The sequence below is a fragment of the Pimephales promelas genome, chromosome 1 (genome assembly GCF_988280905.1).
Source record: "Pimephales promelas chromosome 1, fPimPro1.hap1.1, whole genome shotgun sequence".
NCBI classification, from domain to species: Eukaryota; Metazoa; Chordata; class Actinopteri; order Cypriniformes; family Leuciscidae; genus Pimephales; species Pimephales promelas.
In genome coordinates, this window is record NC_142769.1 from 37,069,291 (window position 1) to 37,088,478 (window position 19,188).

Here is a 19,188-nt window from a genome sequence, read left to right on the forward strand (position 1 = left end):
TGTGAAAATAATCACTAGTAACACGATCAAAGCTAGTATCCCAAGAGGAATTTAATGGATCGGGGAGTTAAGGACTTACATATAGAGTAGCATGTAATACAGAAAATATTAAATAAAAGCAGCCGAATAGAGAGACAGAGAACTGGTGATATGTCAGAGGGAAGTGCTCATTTAAGGGTGTTAAGCATTAAGATGGTAATCTCTTCATCATCTCATTCAACGAGGCATGAAACGACACTTAAAATCCTGCATGAGCAGATTATGATTTTGAGGTCAGGTCTGCAACCATGCATCAACCAGAACAAGATTTCACTCATGCAAAACACTGAACAAGTGAGTTGAGTAGCTATAGGGAAGAAGGTTGTATTGGAAGCCTGTTTCTGCCAAATGGTATAAGCTGCCTTAAGTTCTGCCTTTGTTGAAATACCGACTTCTCAAATCTCATAATGTAACTTTAATCATTATTAAAAACGTTCTCTCTCAATTACCTTTTTTATTGTTTTGAAACAGATTCAAAGCTTTCAAAACAAAATTGTATCCAAGACATTAAAATGGGGATGACAAACAGGAAGCAAAACTAGGATAAAGACAGAAGGTGATGAAAAGTCAAGACACATACCATGCAGAAAGGGAAGAATACTGACGGGACAAGACAGGATTATGCCTGAACTTGTGATTTCACAGTTTGATTACAGTACAGTCAGTCCTGTGGGGAAGGCATAGGCCTGAGCATACATACATCACCATACTTGTCAATTTATCAGTTAAAGCACAACAATTGATGAAATGCAAACAGTCCTTTTCCTGTACATAAGTCTCTCCATTTTCAAATTAATCAGACTTCTGCCTTCTTCCATTAAATAAGACAATGAAACAATCACTGTGAAAATTGCCATGGGGGAGTCCATGAAAACTGACACAATCATTCACTTCAGTGGGTTTAATGAAGGGAGATGTTTTTGCCTACAGCACAAAAATGACTGAAATCCTCCAACTAGCACAGGATTTATACAAGCAGTTACTGCACAATGGCTTATTCCTCCTCATCCATACAGCAGGGGGCGATGTGAGGACAAAGCTGCAGAGTAGTCCATAATGATGAAAGAATATTTAACACGACTAAGGCTGCGTTTAACTCGCACACTTCCCTAAGCGCTTCCTCTCAGGGGAATCCCCACCGCCACTTTGAAATGTGTTCAACTTCGTCAAGTGGACGAGGGAAGTTTATTTGGACAGACCCTCGACTCCACGATTTTGACCAAGGGAGCAAGTCTACTCAACATGTACACTTCAGACAGATCCATAGACCACAATGCAACGTGATTGTGATGTCACAGTAGGTCATGCTAAATTTACCCCCACCCCACACAACTCTAGTGTGTGAAATTGGAAGTTACTTTGAAATTTAACTGCATTTAATACTTGTAGCTATCTACCTGACTGTTTTTAACACAGTTATAGATTAAAAAAAAACATTTATATAGTTTTTAACCACTAAAAGTAGTTAAACGCGGTGGCGTAATTCCTGGCACGTCGCAGACCAGCACAAGACGAACAATTGTGGTTAAAAAGAATAGAAATGTTTTTTGTTTGTTTTTTTAGAAAATCACTGATCGATTTGCTAGAAAATACCCTAACAGTTATTCCTTAGCTGGGAACGTGCAGAACCCTTTGAAGCACTTAATAGACATTTAAAACTCCATTGATTTGGACTCCAAAACGTTGGTTGCAATTGAAGTCCATTGCGTGGAGAAAAATCCTGAAATGTTTTCCTCAATAGACAAAATTTATTTTCCAGTGAAGAAAGACATGAACATCTTGGATGGCATTGGGGTGAGTACACAACATGACATTTTAGATTAATTGAATCAAAACTTTTCTTGAAAATTGTTCAAGTTTTTACAAAAACCAAACTAAACCAACAAGGACGGCATTACTAGGAACATGAAACATGGATGTGTGTATTAATTTAGATTTTAAAGGATTGACTTACCTAATCACTGACTTGCCTAGTACACTATACAAGAAGTAGACCTGGGCTAATATACATTTACTCTGTCTTTCTGAAACTAAGCAATCTGGCTGAACCTCACATTGTGCAGTTTGTCCTCAGGGTTCAATGTCCACGATTAAAACTAATCCATCATTCTGAACAGCCACCAACATGACAGGACAAACTAATGCCACACTCCCTGTATCCTCAGCATGGCCAAAATATGGTCTTGTTTTTTAAGCTATTAGAAGACTACAATGTAAAAGTGCATGTGTATAATGTAGCCTATATCCTTTGACAAACTAATGTATTGTTAATGACACCCCAAATTCCACACACACATGCATGAAAACAAAGTAAATGACTGAGCCAAGGACTGAGTTCTTTTATTTTTACCACGGCTAATGGTGCTCAGTCTTATAGTGCCGATTGTATGGAGTATGTGTACATTGATGCGGTTAAATAAGGATCAGATGTTAAATGCCGACAGATTCATGTGTGCGATAAGGATCCTGGAAAATGTAAAATGTAAATGGACTGGAATAATCCAAGCCAGACTGAATAATGCAGACAGTCAAAGTAAGGGAGGAAAGGTATGAAAGGAAGCTGTGGCAGAGGGCAAAGAGTCGAGGAAGACAGAGAGGAAATGGGAGAGGAAAGGGAGGAAAAGACAGTTGGAGGAGGGGAAAGAGGGAAAGTCTTTGTGAAAGGGGCAGATGGCAGAGGACATTTCACTACTGAATGGGATTCCTCCTGCCACTGATGAAATATACTACGTACAGATCAAGTCTGTCTGTCCACTCTCTTTGTTTATGCCGTTCCAGGTCTCTTGCTCATCCACAGCACACAGGGTTAAAACACAGGATGCTTGATTTACAAACATCCTGGGAAGGCAAGAGGGCAAAAACACTGTGTGTGGAGTCAGACATGCAGAGAAATGTTATCTACATGTGCGCTGGGACAGGGAAATGCAGTTCAGTGCAAAGTAAAACACTACTGGAGATTAATTTGTACCATACTCAGTGTGTCAAATTAATCCCATTTAATCTGCTGTCTCTAGGGGATCTAACCGATCAATTGAGAATTTCTGTGCTGATCAGAACCAGGCTATAAACAAACAAATGGCTGTAGTTTAACGCCCGTTTTGTGTTCAAGTTTCACTGTGTCCCCAGTCTCAGACCCGTGACGAAACGCTTCCTCCAGCTTGACCATGTGACTTTGGTCGGCTCCACTGAGGCAGTTTTCCATTAACATGAGCAGATCAGTCTTTCTTCACAGTGAGGAAGGCAATGCTACATTTCTGCAACCATATGATCCATGAAATAGCTACAGACTAAAAACTGAAAGTGCAGGGAAAGAGAGCGATCTGAAATTTCAAGGCCAATACCCCCCAGAAATAAAGATTTAGGAAAGCATGCTGCCATCAAAAAATATTCAGTTTAGATGAACTATAGAGAGAAGACAAAAAAAGTGGATGAACTTTAAATTTAAAAAAACTATTTTACAACCGAATGGGTCTATAACGTAATTAAAATGCTCTTTAACTATTGATCACTGATCATTGCAAAATTGCTGATCTCTGGCAGGAAGTTCAAATTAATGCTATGCAGTGTGGTTTCAGATCAAGAAGAAACACGTTTGACATGAAAATCATATTGGCCAGATACTCTCTATAAAACCACACAACCTAATGTTTGTCAAATATAGAATAAACCCTGCAATTGTCATATGACATGAATGATCATTGCGCTTTTCAAAATTTCTACAATTATGATCCAAACGTTTAATGGAAACAAAACAACTTGAGCAATACTTTCTGTATAGTGTGTAATAGTAATATGAAAGGATGCGCACAGCATGCTTAACTAATTTTCTAATGCCTTTAGTAAAAATCTAATTTAATATATTAAATTAATAACTAAAATTTCCATTAACCATATGATAGCTGATTTTATTAAACAATTAAGCAGGTTATTTAGGAAAAATGTAGGCTACCAAAATGTGTACATTCTGTACAATCACACCTTTGTAAAAAAAAAAAAAAAGTCATCACACCATCCGTTTTCTTTTCAGCGTCACTGAAGGTGACAAAACCACAATTTCTCAAGATCACAGGTTCTGTATGCAAAGACAACATCAGACTCATCATTGACAGAGTTCAAGGGTGTTAAGTCATCAGCACGACAGAACATCATTTCAACTGATTCAACCAAATGAGCTCTTTCTTGTTTGCTCAAATGAGAGGGGGAAAACACAAATCATGTTTCTTCCGAAACGGTCTTTTAGCGGGCCTGTTCAGAGATCTATATTCTCTTCAGTCCATCTCTAGTCAAATTTCCCACTATAAATCTTCCCGTCCTCAATCTCATTGCCAAGATTTCTCTTTGACCTCGCCTCTACTTCTTTTATGTTATCTGTATCACTTCCCACATTACGCCCATAAAAGCCAATTTCATGGTTTGATGAACTGATGCGGCATTTGTTTTCAGAAGTCATTTTGGAGGTGACACTTTCATTTTAATTCACAGCTTCATTACAAATGGCTGTGAGCCAGGGTTAATCATATAGCCTAGTCTATCCCTTTACTCCACCTAAACAGCATTACACTATCTGGTGTATCGCTCTTTTCTAACCTTCAGTGGTTAGGTTACACTTTAATATACTTGATTACTTATTTGATTAAATAAATTCTGACTGTTTCAAAGCTCATAAAAAATTCATAACAAATTCAAACAAATGGGTGAAGATGGAGGATAAGACACATGCCTTTGGTGTGAGAGACCCGGGTTCGAATCCACTGTGAGACACCAATGTGTCCCTGAGCAAGGCGTGCAACCTCTGACATATATAGCAATTTTAAGTCGCTTTGGATAAAAGCGTCAGCTAAATGAATAAATGTAAATGTAAAATGTAAATAACAGTTTAGAGCTAAATGTCAGTCATAAGGTCAGAAACATACTCTATGCAAGTATGCAATCAAAAACAAAAGTTAGAACTTGGTGCCAGAGTTATCCACAAATGTCCATGTCATTTAACCAGTTAATCTTTAAACACATAGCTATAAACATGCCATAGTTTAAAACCCCTTAACATACTCGGCAAGCTTCTCTTCAGTTCCAAAAGAACACATTTGTGCTAATGCAATGGTTCTCAACCAGGGGGCCGGGGCCCAAAGACATGGCTTATTATTTGGCTATTCTTTACAACCAATGTGCATGCAATATAATGTAGTAAAACAATAGTTTTAACTCAAAATTGGAAAGGGCTTATAGTCCATTATTTTAGTCCATTTTTGAATGTCAGTATTGTATTATTGCACATTTTGGTGCTTTATATAATATCTGATTGTATGTCAAATACAGAATTGCCTGGATGCTCACTTATATCCATCTTTTAGCTTTTTTTTGTGCATATAATCTTTCTTGTAATGCCAAGCTCTAACATATTGGTTAAAAATTGCGAGGCAGGGCTTTCAAATATTGTTGTCTACAATTGTGTGTGTGTGTTGGCTTGAAGTTTGAGATCCACAGTGACTGCACTAATGCTAGCTATAATCCTTGCTTCAATCCTGAGAATTGCACTGTGACACTACAGAAACTTCACCCTTCTTTTGCCAACCAAAAATCAAAGCAAAAGCTAAAAGCCAATATTCTCCATCTAGCCATCAAATGCCCTTTCCTATAATGAATGTACCTCCAAAAGATGGCCAGCCAGTTTTACATGTCCTAAATATATATCAGGACACTTGTAAGTAAAAAATCCAATACTTGGCTGCCAGTTCATCAATTTGCTCTGAACAAAAAGACTATTGAGTACCACAGTGGGATTGTGGCTGCCACAGATGCAGTCGTGCTCTTAATAGCAAATATCCTCATGATTCATGTGATTGTGAAACAAAACAGAGATCTGGACAGCTCTAAAGGGGTCTGGATGTGAATTTCCCCCGTTAGAAGATGTGTTTTGCAGCAAGAGAGGGAATGTAGACTACAACTCTACAATCAAACATTCAAAATCATTTACTCACCAATTATTGTTGCTGCAACATCTGTGATGAAGCTGGGTTTACATAAACATGCAAATATATTTTTGAAGAAAAGCAAGTCAGTTAAGAAATTGTAATGGGGTCATAACGCTACAGTAGAAGTAGAACCTGCTTTTTTGGTTTAATTTCATAGCACATGCAGTGTGTTTTTCAATTTCTCTCATCTACATATGACATATGATTTAATTTAACATTCAGCTTTTAAAGCAAGCCAGACAAAAAAAAAACATCAAACATCAAACTTTAGCATGCATTTTCAGGGGGAAAACCATGCAGTAAACAAAGCTTTGCATGGAACCCATGGATTACAAAAACTAGACCCAAATTTCTCCTGAAGAATCAAACAAAATTCCCCTCTATAGTGTTTACAGAACTTGGTCACAATGCAAACATACAAAAAAAGTCCAAACCATTGAAGCGGCACTAGACCAGGATCACCAACATAAGCAAATTTAAGCAGATAAATCTCAGTGGTGATTCACACTTACAAAGGGTTTTACTTTGAAGCCACTTTGAAGCCAGTTTGACCATTTTAGAGTCTAGTGTGCCATACTGCTTTAGCAGGACATGTGCAAATTCACAGGAAACCTGCAATCAGCAGTATTACAACAGAACAGAATAGAATAGGACATATAATCTGCAAAACTGGATTTCAATAATGTATTCAATTAAAAATAAAATCCAACAAGTCAAGAACCTAGCCTAATTTACACCTAAAAACAAACCAGTATTTTTCATCCTGATTTAACAAATTCAATTTCTTAATGAAATTAAATAAAAACCAGCACTCACCACCAGTCTGTAAATTTATCAGACTGGTGATTTGATTTCCACAGTGAACTCCCAGAAATATTTAAGTTGTCACAAGAAAGATCAGTTTTTCCTACTGTACTTGTCTTTTTCTAATAAATGTAAAGAAAAACTGCATATGACCCCAACCAACAATTTTGTTTTTTACTATGGCACTGCTTGCCCAAAAATGTTGGTACTCAAAAGTGCTTGCGTCATTTATTTTTACCACACATGCTCACGCCGATTATATTATTTCTCAGTCATCAACCTTGTCCGCAAAGATTAATTCCATCATATTTTGACTCCTTCTCAGTGTCAAAAGACTCCAGGTCTCCGCGATTCCAGGTTTCAGGTATCAGTCTAGTTTAGGACACACTGTGCATTCCTGAACAATGACTCAATGACAAATGCATATATACATAGCACTCAAACCCACACACATATACTGAAGTAACACACCAAAGAAAACATCCAGCTACATGACCACACAGATCAGTGGTAACAGCAAAGCAGATCCTCATGTTCTCTACAGTTTTCAAAACACTAAACTAAAAGTGAAGTGAAATATGCATTTCCAAAAACACCCCGGGCACATCTTTCTATGAAGCAGCTTCAGGCAAAATATTATGGAGATTGAGAGTGATCTTTAAGGCATTTACTAAAAGTAGATCAAACAACTCTACACAAGTCAGAAGAAATTCCTCACTCTAGACCGGAAAATTGGCTACCTTAAATGACACCATCAAACACAATCTAAGTAATGAATCATATCCCTAAGACTACAAACACATTTGTCATGACCATATAAAAGTGTAAGACTGTTTTGGGTGATCAAACGCTACGGAGTCCATGAGGCAAAAACTGCAGTGAAATCTCAACTGAGCTCCATCTGAGAGCTGAAAGGGCCAAATTAAAAAAGTCAAAACACGCACAAACGAACGAACATGGTAGAGATCCACTTTTGCGTCACGACTGTCGCGTGGTGTACCGCTATGGGCGTGTTTTTTGTAGTAGGATGTCTAGAACAAATGGGACCCGCGAGAGACTTCCCCAGTCTCTATGTGCTCTACTTCTATTGGATAGACGCGTCTATCTGTTGGTGCAGATGCACTTGTCCGTACGACAATTCTGTCGCGCCATGCTCCGCTTTATTTCTATGGATGACGTCATGCGACTTTAACGTGCCCGCAAAGCATCCCGGTAAGGCAGCGCTTCATTTGGAAAAATGTTGCAGGTCAAAAAGCTGGCCGATGCCCATCTTTATGCAAATGAATTTCGTTGAATGCGGCGCGACTATCTAAAGTAGAAGTAGAAGTCTCTCGCAGGTTCTAGACTGGCCGCTGGCTCGAAAGTTTCGAAACCACAACCATAGTGGTAAACTTGAGGAACGCCCATCAAAGTACAAATGTGGGGAGGCATCGTGACACCACGCGACTGTCGTGTCCCAAAAGTGGATCTCTACTGACACACACCCACACATAGCGCATGCACAGAAACATCAGAACGATATTTTTTTTGCAGATTGCATGAATCTGAGATTAATGTCTTGTAAAATAACTTAAAACCAAATTGCAGCCGAAGTCAGAAACAGTTTCTGCGTATGTATTTAGGCAATTACTTAAATCTTCTGATGATCTCCATGGTGTCTGCAAAAATCCTAACTAAATGAAGCAACAAGGGCTGGGCAATACATAGAAAATTGGAGATAAGAGAATATTAGAGATAATATCGCAATATCTTTGCTGACGAAAAGTAAATTTCGCTAAAAAGTAAAAAAAAAAGTGCTTATATAAAGTCAATTTCACCCCTTTTTATCTCATGACAGCAGATGGGCGGTTCCTTTCAAACTCTTCAGCAGTGCCGGCGCTATGGGGGGGCATTAGGGGGCAATGCCCCCCCAAATGTATTTTGTGCCCCCCCAAATTAAATTATAATATAATTTACAAAATAATATCAGTTTAATTTAATTCACATTTCAGTGAGAAATAGTACAAATATATGTCTACAAACGGCTCATTAGCTGAAAATACAATAAAGCCAACATAAAAACCAGTGTGACGCTGTGAGGAAACCCCCCTGCCGCCCCCCCAATCACGCACGTTAATTCTTGAATGAAATGATTTTCAGTTGGCGCGACCGCGCGAGCTTCCTGCATTCAAAACAAAGCAAACAGATGAAACTCTCCAAAAATGGAAATTTGAAAATGGTTCAATACCACAGTTTCTCCTTACACATCGATTACCCCATACAGCAAGACAACGACAGCCCGGCTTTGGTATTTGGTGCTTCTACCGTGCAGTGTTGTAGTCGAGACCGAGACCAAAGACAGTCGAGTCCGAGTCGTAAGTGTACTATTTATCTAACTGGCATGTACTGTAATGTTCACTATGTGTTGTCACGTGATGAAACTAATAGTTTAGTTGGCCTAGTTTTTGCGCTGCCCATTGTCCTGAAATGTCACTCACTCCCGCCGTGGAGAAACAGGTGTTTAAGCCTATCTTGTAAATGGAAATTGTAGAATAATATCTGTGTATGTTGTGGGTGTTTTTTATTTGTTAAAGGTGTTAAAGGTTTTATTTAAAGTTAATTACATGATGCTTTTTTAAGGCTACGAATGTAAATGCTTATGTAGAACATAGCAGAATAAAGATGAGTAACTTAGCTTTTTTTTTTCTCACTTCCGCCATTGAGATAGCATATAAACGGTTATTCTGTCAGTGAGAGATTGTGTACATGTTCGTTAGCTTTGCTATTATAAAGCTGTGGTCAGAGTCGGTCTTGCAATTTTTTTTTTTTTGTATAGGCCTATTTAACCCTTGATCAAATTTCTTTGAGTCGCTCGTCTTGCAACAATGTGTAATGTTTTATGTGTTTATTGTGTGGGTTGCATTACTTCATGTTAATAGCTAACAGAAAAGGTAGTAGCAATAATAAATATAGGATATCTAATGTCGGAAAAAAAGTCCCCATACCTACCTAGTGCCCACCCATTGAAAATAAATGCCCCCCTGCTAAAAGCGGTCTGAAGCCGGCTCTGCTCTTCAGTGCATATTTGTGTGAGCTCTCTGTGAAGCATGGTCATACTAGCAGTGGACTAAACATACAAATGCACAATCAGTAAGCAATAATCCTAATTGGCTTGCACCACACAATGTCGATTAATAAATATTCATGAGCCAGGCTTATAAGGTTTATAAATGTGCCCCCTGCTGCATGCCACACTTCTAAATGCAGACTGATGAGGACACTGTGCATAATTAACACAGGCTTAGATCCTGTCCTTGGGCTAAACTTGTTACATTCCGGCAGTGCAAGTGCTGAAGCTGATGTGATGGACACAGACAGAGAACACCATAATTACACTCAGCTGACAGTTAACTGGACTGACGAGTGATTTCCATTCGACACAATGAGCTGACTATTGATTTTGAGCCATAAGTCACTTCGTACTACAGTACATATGTCTTATTACTGCTACTCCTTGGAAATAGCCTCCATTATGGTATGTTGGCTATGCATACACCACATTTTTTACTGCAACTACTCCTACAGAAGAAAGTCAGTAATGTTTAGAATCACATGAGAGTGAGTAAATGAAGACAGAATTCTTTTAACACCGGAGGATGAAGTCAAGTTGCAAAGATGGTGGCTTTCTGGTGATCTGCACCAGTGTCAGTTGGCCATTACTTATTCAAAAGGATGGATCTGCCTCAGAATGAGGGCCTGAGAGAGGTGATATCATTTATCTGCTTACTCTAGCAGCAAAACTGCTGAGGTCTCTTTGCATACATCTACAATCCATATTCAGACAAGGTCCAAGCCAAGTTCACACTACAGGATTTTAAGCCCGATTTAAGGCCGATTTGCAAATCGCTGAGCTCGCCGACAGGTCAGGGTGTTATCGCGTGCAAATCGCGGGGGATGAGCGGACGATGAACGCTTGCCAATCTGTTAGTATGAAAGCGCCAACAACGCATCAAAGACGCTCGCAGACGCGTCACCGAGCCCAGAAAGATATCTAGCCTGCTAGATATCCAGAGCTGTTGCGCAACTCAACCTCAGTGATGTCATGAGCTCCAGCCAATCAGAGCAAGGCATGGGTTGAGGTCACCGGGTAAACCTTCAGGGCGAATAAACCCCCATTCTGATATCTTATTTTTTCTTTTTTTGCATTTTTTTCTCAGAGCAAATCATAATGCAAACAGTTTGAAGCACTAGTTTCTGTCTGACGTCGATTTTCACGTGTTGTGTTCTTCTCTTCTTCGCTGGGTATTGACGCACATGCTGTTTTGCGTCATTTCCGGTTCGTCTTATCGCGTGATTTTTCCTGATAAAACGTGGTTTGTAGACAAGATAGAATCGTTGGGTGACAGAGTTGTTGTCAGCTCGTGTAGTGCGTTACCTCCTGTTGTGGATCAATCACGTTGTGTTGTGTGGTGTGAACAACTCAACAACTTGAACACTCCTGATTTCACTGAGAGCAAGTCATGTAGTGTGAACCGCACAGTTCAGTCCGACGTTTTAAAATCTTGTAGTGTGAACAAGGCATTAGGATGTGTTCACACTTGGCAGGTTTGGTTAGACTAAAACTAACTCTAGTGTTATTGCTCTGTTAGTGTAGTTCCTTTTCATAAGGGTCTCTCTCAGTCTGCTTCCAAACAACCTCAGGTGCAGTTTGACTTAAATATGAATGAAACATGGACAAAAGACATCTAAATGATCCAAAAACAGGATGTGATGTCAAAAAGATAGAATGCTCAACCACACCTCGTTCTTCTTGTGATCGGAGTGATGTTGCCTACAGTCCGGTACAGCTGTCGGAACCATGATCTCATGCAGTCAGAGTCGCAGCACAGTGCAGTTTACTTATCGCATGATGAAGAGATGGTGAAGGATTTGGTGTGCAACAGATCCTAAGCATTATTGATTTATCATCTTGTAAAATATGCAGTACTGCCGCTCCCAAAACACAGTAAATTCTAAGTAAAAAGCGAGAGCGTGATTTCAATACACTGCATATTGATAGCGGCTCCCTGATGCCCACCTGGTGTTTTCGGTAATACCAGTGTTGTCTATTTAGCGGTGTGAAAATGTCCTCACCGTGACATCCCTAGACTAATGTATCATTTTCCTTTTTGGACCGGACTTAAATAACCAAGAGAACCGAAATACAAGTGTGAACCCCTTAAAGGGATAGTTCAACCAAAAATGAAAATTCTGTCTTCATTTGCTCACCCTCATGTCGATCCAAACCTGCATGAGTGTCTTTCTTCAGTGGAACACTGAAGAAGATATTTTGCGTAATATTGGTAGCCAAACCATTTTGGTTACCTTTGATTTCTATTGTATGGATAAAATATCATCTTTCATGTTTCATCGAAGAAAGTAAGTTATAGAGGTTCAGAACAACATGAGGGTGAGTAAATGAAGACAGAATTTTCCTAAACTTAGGAATGTGCTTATATCATACTGATTCAGAAGTATTGTGCTTTGAGCTTTCAAAGGTATAGATATAGAGCAAAATTAGGTACCAATTTTTGAACCAATACATAACAGATGTTTTATTCAACAACATCCTGGTCTGAAGCAGCTCTGTCCTCCTGAACCCATGTGGAGTCAAAGACTCTGGATTGAAAAAGGACCCCTTTTTGACCCCTCTTACTGTTTCAATCTCATGAAACAAAATGACAACAATTGACACTCACAGCAACGCAGACGGATTATAAAGGTCATCTGTTTGGGTCCAAGTCATTTCTTTGGTGGTACAATGCAACTTAAGACACATCCAGAGAGGATGAGACCATCTACGTTCCCACAGACAAACTCCTTGTGTTCCCCAGCTCTAATGAGGATCAGATGAGGAACATGATACATCACAGCAGCACAACCACACACACACGCACAACATAAAAAGACTCCATTTGACGCCTGTGGCTGGTAAAGATCTAATAATACCTTCAAATTTGTTATATATTGCATGATCTATAAATATTGTAATGCTACACAGAATTTTTTAACTGCAGACATATTGAGACAATTAAGCTATTTAAGGATAATATGGAGGTATATTAACTTCCATGTTTCTTAATAAGCATCCAACCATTGAAGAGAGCTCTGGTTGTGAATGGAGAAACAAAAGAGACTAAATCATCTAAATCAGTCTGTGGTTCAGCCAGAGAACACAAAAGCCATTAGGATAACCTATCCGCCAGAAAGAAAACGAACACCCCTATTTCTCTTACATACTTTCCTTTGATTAAAGGACAGAGCGCTATAAACACAGTCATAATGCATGTTAATTTCAGACAGAAGGAACGCATTGTTTCTAGTCGCTTTTATGTTTAAATATACAAAGTGGAAAATGAAAAAAAACATAAGGCAGACTGTTTACCGACCAATCAGATTAATTGTTCAGGCAAAAAGCAGCAGGTTAGAGGTCACATCACAATTGGCAATGGAAAGTTTATGGTGGTAAAACCCTCAAAACAGACTCAACAATTGAGCACATAAGCAAAGTCCATCAACTTCTGACAACACATCCTAGGAAAACCCTCTCCCACTGTTCTCAGACTGGCAATGTTTTTTTCTTTCCTTCTTAAAGGAATAGTTCACAAAAAAGTAAATTCCATCATCAATTATTACCTCATGTCATTTCAAACCTGAGAGATTTTTTTCCCCTCCCTTTAAAGTCCATTCACCCAAAAACACTGATGATTCAAAAAGTTCATAAAGAGATTTATTTTACAAACTTTATGAACTTTTTGAAATCACCGTTTTGGTTGAATCGATCAGTTTAAGTTCAAGTAGTCTTCTGAAGAGACACAATTGCTATATATTATGAACATATTTTCATGTTTTCTCTATTGCTGAAGCTTTTAATCACAGTATACTGTTTTATCATGATATTGAAATAGGTTGCAAAAAAAATTCGTTAACTAATGAATTAACTAATATTAAATAATGGAGCCTTATTGTAAAGTGTGACTAAACAATAAAGAATCAAAACATATATATTCAATCAATATCATGGGGAAAGTCTTTAGTGTCATAATTGTGAATCGACTTTCAAAGACTAAATCTTTCATGTTTCATTAAAAAAATGTGCATACAAGTCAAACAAAAGTATGAGTAACATGAGAGTATATGACAGTACATTTATGAGTGAACTATCCCTTTAACATATTCCATCTTGTATCTTTGTCTATAATTTTTTTTAGAATTTAGGACAGGAACTTTAATTAAACATAATACGTGCAATAACTATTAGGCATGTAAATGCAATTTTCCAGTCAACTTAAAAAATCCAGACTCATGTCTGTATGCCGACATGACTAATCAACAACGACTGTTACTGCATCGGTGACTAACCATGAAAGCACTAAATATCTCAGCTCATGGCCTAACAGAGAAACTACAAGACCAGAGAGTGTGATGCGAGCTCCCAAGAGGAAAAGTTATCACCAAGTTTCCAAACTTTTAAAAGAAGACTATTTGTCTTTTTGAATCTCACATGATAGTAAACATGAATCATCTCCCGTGAGGTCCAGTTTAGTGAGAATCACAATCGAAGTGCCTTACTGCCAAGCAAACGCAGCAGTGATCTCAAAGGACAGCTGGTCAATTCAAACTCAAAAACACTGAAGAAATATGAAGACACCTTGGGGACTTTAAGATGATTGTATCTAAAGGAACGATACTCCTAATACAACTATCAAAGTTAGGGCTGACGCCAACACAAAATAAAGCCTTGTCATGGTTTTCTCATCTATGCTCAGCGGTACAACGGAACAATACAAAAGTGATCTAACATTTATGAGTGTGTGCAATATCTGCCAGTCCCATGCCATATATCCTCAAGTCAAGGCCTTCAATCCCCTCTTGAAGAATAAATGATAATCATACTCAATATCTGGCAAAATATTAAAGAATGTCTGCAAGATGAATGGTTTCGAGTTCTGATTTGATCTTAAAGGGAAAGTTCTCCCAAAATTCACTCACCATCATGTTGTTCCAAACCTGTATGACTTTATTCTGAGGAACACAAAAGATAGCCTATTTTGAACATTTCAACTGTTTTTTTTTTTCCTTTCTTCAGTAGAAAACAATTTTGAAAAAATATCCATGTAATGAATGTTAATAGGGTGTTGTTTTGAACCTCACTGACTTCAATTTCTCTGACATTTTTCAAAACATCTTCCTTTGTGTTCCACAGAAGAAAGTCAGTCAAGAGATTTTTTGGGTAAATTATTCTATTAAAGTGGGAACTGTAGTGGCCTGAATGGTTTGGACAATATTTTATCGAGGCACGTCCAAATTCTTTAGCTTAACAGTCTTTGAGGAGCCCGATTTCGGTTGCAGTCTGAATGAAGAGCAAGAGGGGCCTCTCTAATAACCACTCATAGACTGTGTGCCACAGCCCTTCCCTCTCAAAGCCACAGACCACTGCTATGGTGCATCTGGCAGACTGCTTATGGGCCTGGGGTGCAAGCTAATTGGCCACAGGAAGGCACAGAATATCCAATGATGTAGTGCATTTATTCCCAGTTGGAATGGCCCCTGCTGCAGGGCCAAAAGGTGACTTATAAGCACTGTGAAGCTGGCCTGAACAGTTGTTTCTACAGTAAGAAGAGTAAGGGGGGGTCGTCAAGGGCCCCTGAGACAACATCCTTTCGACTCTAACCCTATTCTATCAGACTTCCTTCCTCGAGCTACTTCTTCAAAATGCCAAAGATCTTTATCAAGAATGCCTGCGATAACACACAGATTCAGGTAGACGACAGCAATCTCTTTATTTATTTTTTTTGTCCCATTAACATGAATTTAAAGGTCACATTGAGAACTTGAAACCGATGAATGTGTGAGGAGCTGCGTGTAAAACAAATGAAAACTATGAACAACTGCTTTTCCCACATGTACAGCTAGTGCGGTCTTGACCAGGCTTAACTTTAGCACTGAGGTCACCACCCTAATATACAGTCCAGAGACACAGCTGGAGAACTGACAAAAGAACAGGACCTTTAGAAAAGAAAAGGCTGATAAAACATTGGCTGTGCGCAAATACAGTATGCTTGCCCAGTGCTTATCTGGATACCTTGCAGACTGATGCAGAATCAGTGGATATAGGACGTCGCCAGTGATATGGAGCATAAAGTTGTAATGAGGGATGAATACTGGTGCAATTAACTCGAGTGCTGGTTCATAACAGGACAGAACACTCTTAGTGCATGAATGAGGCAATTCTGAATAGAACATTTATTCTCCACACACATAAATTAGGGTGGGGAAAAAAAGAAAGAAAAATATTGAGTCCAGGTATCTGGCGACAATATGTAAGAATGCAGTGTTTCTTATCGAATATCCTAATCCAAACCCCATGCATCAAATTTAGAGCTGACAGACCTTATCCTCCCATTCCATGGATATTTAATAAAGGAAAAAGACAATTCTAAGGCTCTTCCCTTTAATTAATCCACATTATTTGGAGTTATGCGTATGAGAAAAAAAAAAAAACAACAATCACCATGGAACAGATTTAACCTCTTGAAATATACAATACCACATGGATGTATGAGTGAAATCATTCAAAGATGTGTTTGGCTAAATGTTTAAATGAAGCTCCAGACAATGAATAAGCCCAATGCCGGAAAAACCCATACAAAAAATATGGTGTTCAATTTGATCACATCCAGAATCCTGATATCATAATGAATAATCATATTTTTTAAAGTTTCACTGCCTATAATGTTGCGACTCCCCAAAATATAATAAACATGAATTAATTGTTAATATCTTTCACAAATATGTAAAATATACTTTACTTTTTGGAAATAATACATACTACCATTAACTTTAGACCAAAGGCAAGCCCATGCTGCCATTTAAAACTGACTTGATGTTTTCCAACCAATAAACTTTCAAAAGTGCTAATCATGCATTGTGTCTGCTGCCTCTGCAGGTAGAAACGTCAATTTAAATCAAAGACACAAAAAAAGTGCAGCATAAGTGTAAAAAATCATCTTGACTTTCACAACCTTTTTAGGCTTCAACACAGCACAATAGTATTAATCACACCAAACCACAGTGCATCACACAAATGCTAATCATGAGCTTGGCTGCCACTTCAAATTAGGACCTTCCACAAAGATTAATCCTGACCCTCAACTCGACTTTATAAAACAGCCAGGGTATGTGAAACTTTATCTGATGCCAAAGACTGTCAAGAGACCGAATAAAAGATCTGCGGTCACGCAGACCTCAAGAGTTGGCCGTAATTATCACGGTGGGGGTGTGAGGTACCTCAGGAGGGCTGTCAGATCGTAGGAACCTACTTCGAAGACCGTAGTTTGGTGTCCTGCAGATCTGCTATGAAGGAGTTTGTATTTCACATTCAGAGATTAATCAATCATTTAGGAGGACCAGGCCATTTCATTCTGTCAAGAAACATCCCTGAACTGTGTGAAACAGAAACATTTCGGTCACAGCCAGCGTTCCAAAACTATCACAACCGATTACAGCTCATGAAAGAGAGTGGTCTGGGAACCAGAAAAAAAAAAGGAGCTAGGAGATTTTAAAAGTGAGGTTAGGGGATGGGTGTGGACCACCAGAATGCTTGTAACAAGCAATGACTGTAGGTACACTGTCAATTCAGCATGTAAGCTAGAGAAGCTGTGTCTCTGCGAAAGCTCTTAGACAAAGAAAACCTGACCATAACATAAAAACAATACAAAACATTTTACCATAAAAAAAACACCGGTTTGATTTAGCTGCCCTACGTTAAAAAGTACTGCTCTTGAAACGAAAATAAGGATGTGGTTTTCGTACGTGAGCTTAGACAGATAGCAGCTTCTCACAATCAAAAAGCAAACACGAGCACGTACACAAAACCCTATAAGAAAATCCCTGCCACTCTCTTTCTCGGTCTACGTGCTGCCTGCAAGCAGATGGGTCCGAGTCGTCTGAAAATGCGAGGTCGCCATAGCAACCATTCACAATACATTTGCTCTCTTTTCAGTGAAAAGATATGCATAAGGGGCAATAGTGCTTTTTCACCTTCCATCTGTCTGGCTAGCTGCCTCCATGCTTGGTGTACTAGCACTACCATCAGTGAAGCGAATTCCTTGAGAAGGAGGGAGGCTTGGTGGCTTACGGAGGTATTTCACAAAGCAATCCACCATCTGCTGACCACTACCAGGTTGACAGTTGAAAGGGAGGGGGGAGTCTGGCAGGTCTGACCTCCAGACCAAAACAAGATGTGCAATTAAATCAAGATGATGAAGGCCGTCGACACACCTGTATACAGAAAGATCTCCTTTATACACAAACACTGCCAGTTTTCTGTGCTGTTTTGATCTTAAAGAAATAGCTCACCCAAAATGACAATTCTGCCATTATTTATTAATGCTCATATTGTTTCAAACTTGCCTGCTGTTATTTTTCAGTAAAATATTCAACATGGAAGCACACAATACTGTGTAGTGGTACCATATTGCCGATACTGGATATTTAATTGGCTCATGTTCCTTATTTTTTCATTTAGATTATGTTTGCCGTCATCAAATGTTAATTTAAGAGTCTTTTGTAAATCATTAGCAAGTGTAAAATGTATATCTTTTTTTCATTATGTACATTATAATAGTGTGATGCATAAATGCACTTGTGGCATTTAAAATTATTGATTTAAAAATATATATTTTATTTTATTTAGACAAAATAGCATAAGAATATAAAATAGTAATTCATCTGTTAAGAACCAAGAATGACTAAAAAATATTTAAAATAGTCCACTCCACACAACGTGTGTTGAATCCAGAGTACAAGATTAAAATCTATGTCACAATTTACAGTAGATTCAATTGCTTGTTTAAAAATCACTGATCCTGTCAGAGCAGTTGTGGCCTTATAGGAGTAGTTCACTTTTAAAAAAAACTTTTTCTGATAATTTACTCACCCCCGTGACTCTCCTGTTCGAACTCGTTTATCAAAATGAATGAATCTTTTTTTGTGTCATTTGGTTCATTCAACGAACGAAATGAACAAATTGACACGAAAAAAAGATTTGTTCATTTTGATGAACGAGTTCAAATAGGAGAGTCACTAACGCGCATCGAAGAAAAGAGCAAGGGGACCATTTGAGCTTATAAAACTTAAACTTTGTTATTTTTTTTTTAAATGAGCGATCGTTTCACTTGATAAGACCCTTATTCATCGTCTGGAATCGTTTAAAGCACTTTGAACAGTTTGCAGTTAGCAGTTTGCACTGAAACTGTCTTTTGGACCTTGAACGTTTGGTTACCAGTAAAGTGCATAATATGGAGAAAAATCCTGGAATGTTTTCATCAAAAACCTTAATTTCTTTTCGACT

At 38.4% G+C, this 19,188-nt stretch overlaps 1 protein-coding gene across 2 annotated transcripts in view; it reads right to left on the minus strand.

The window, feature by feature from the left end:
* ccdc102a (coiled-coil domain containing 102A) overlaps window positions 1–19,188 on the minus strand; it is a 66,184-nt gene that overhangs the window by 45,064 nt on the left and 1,932 nt on the right. The window lies entirely within an intron of this gene.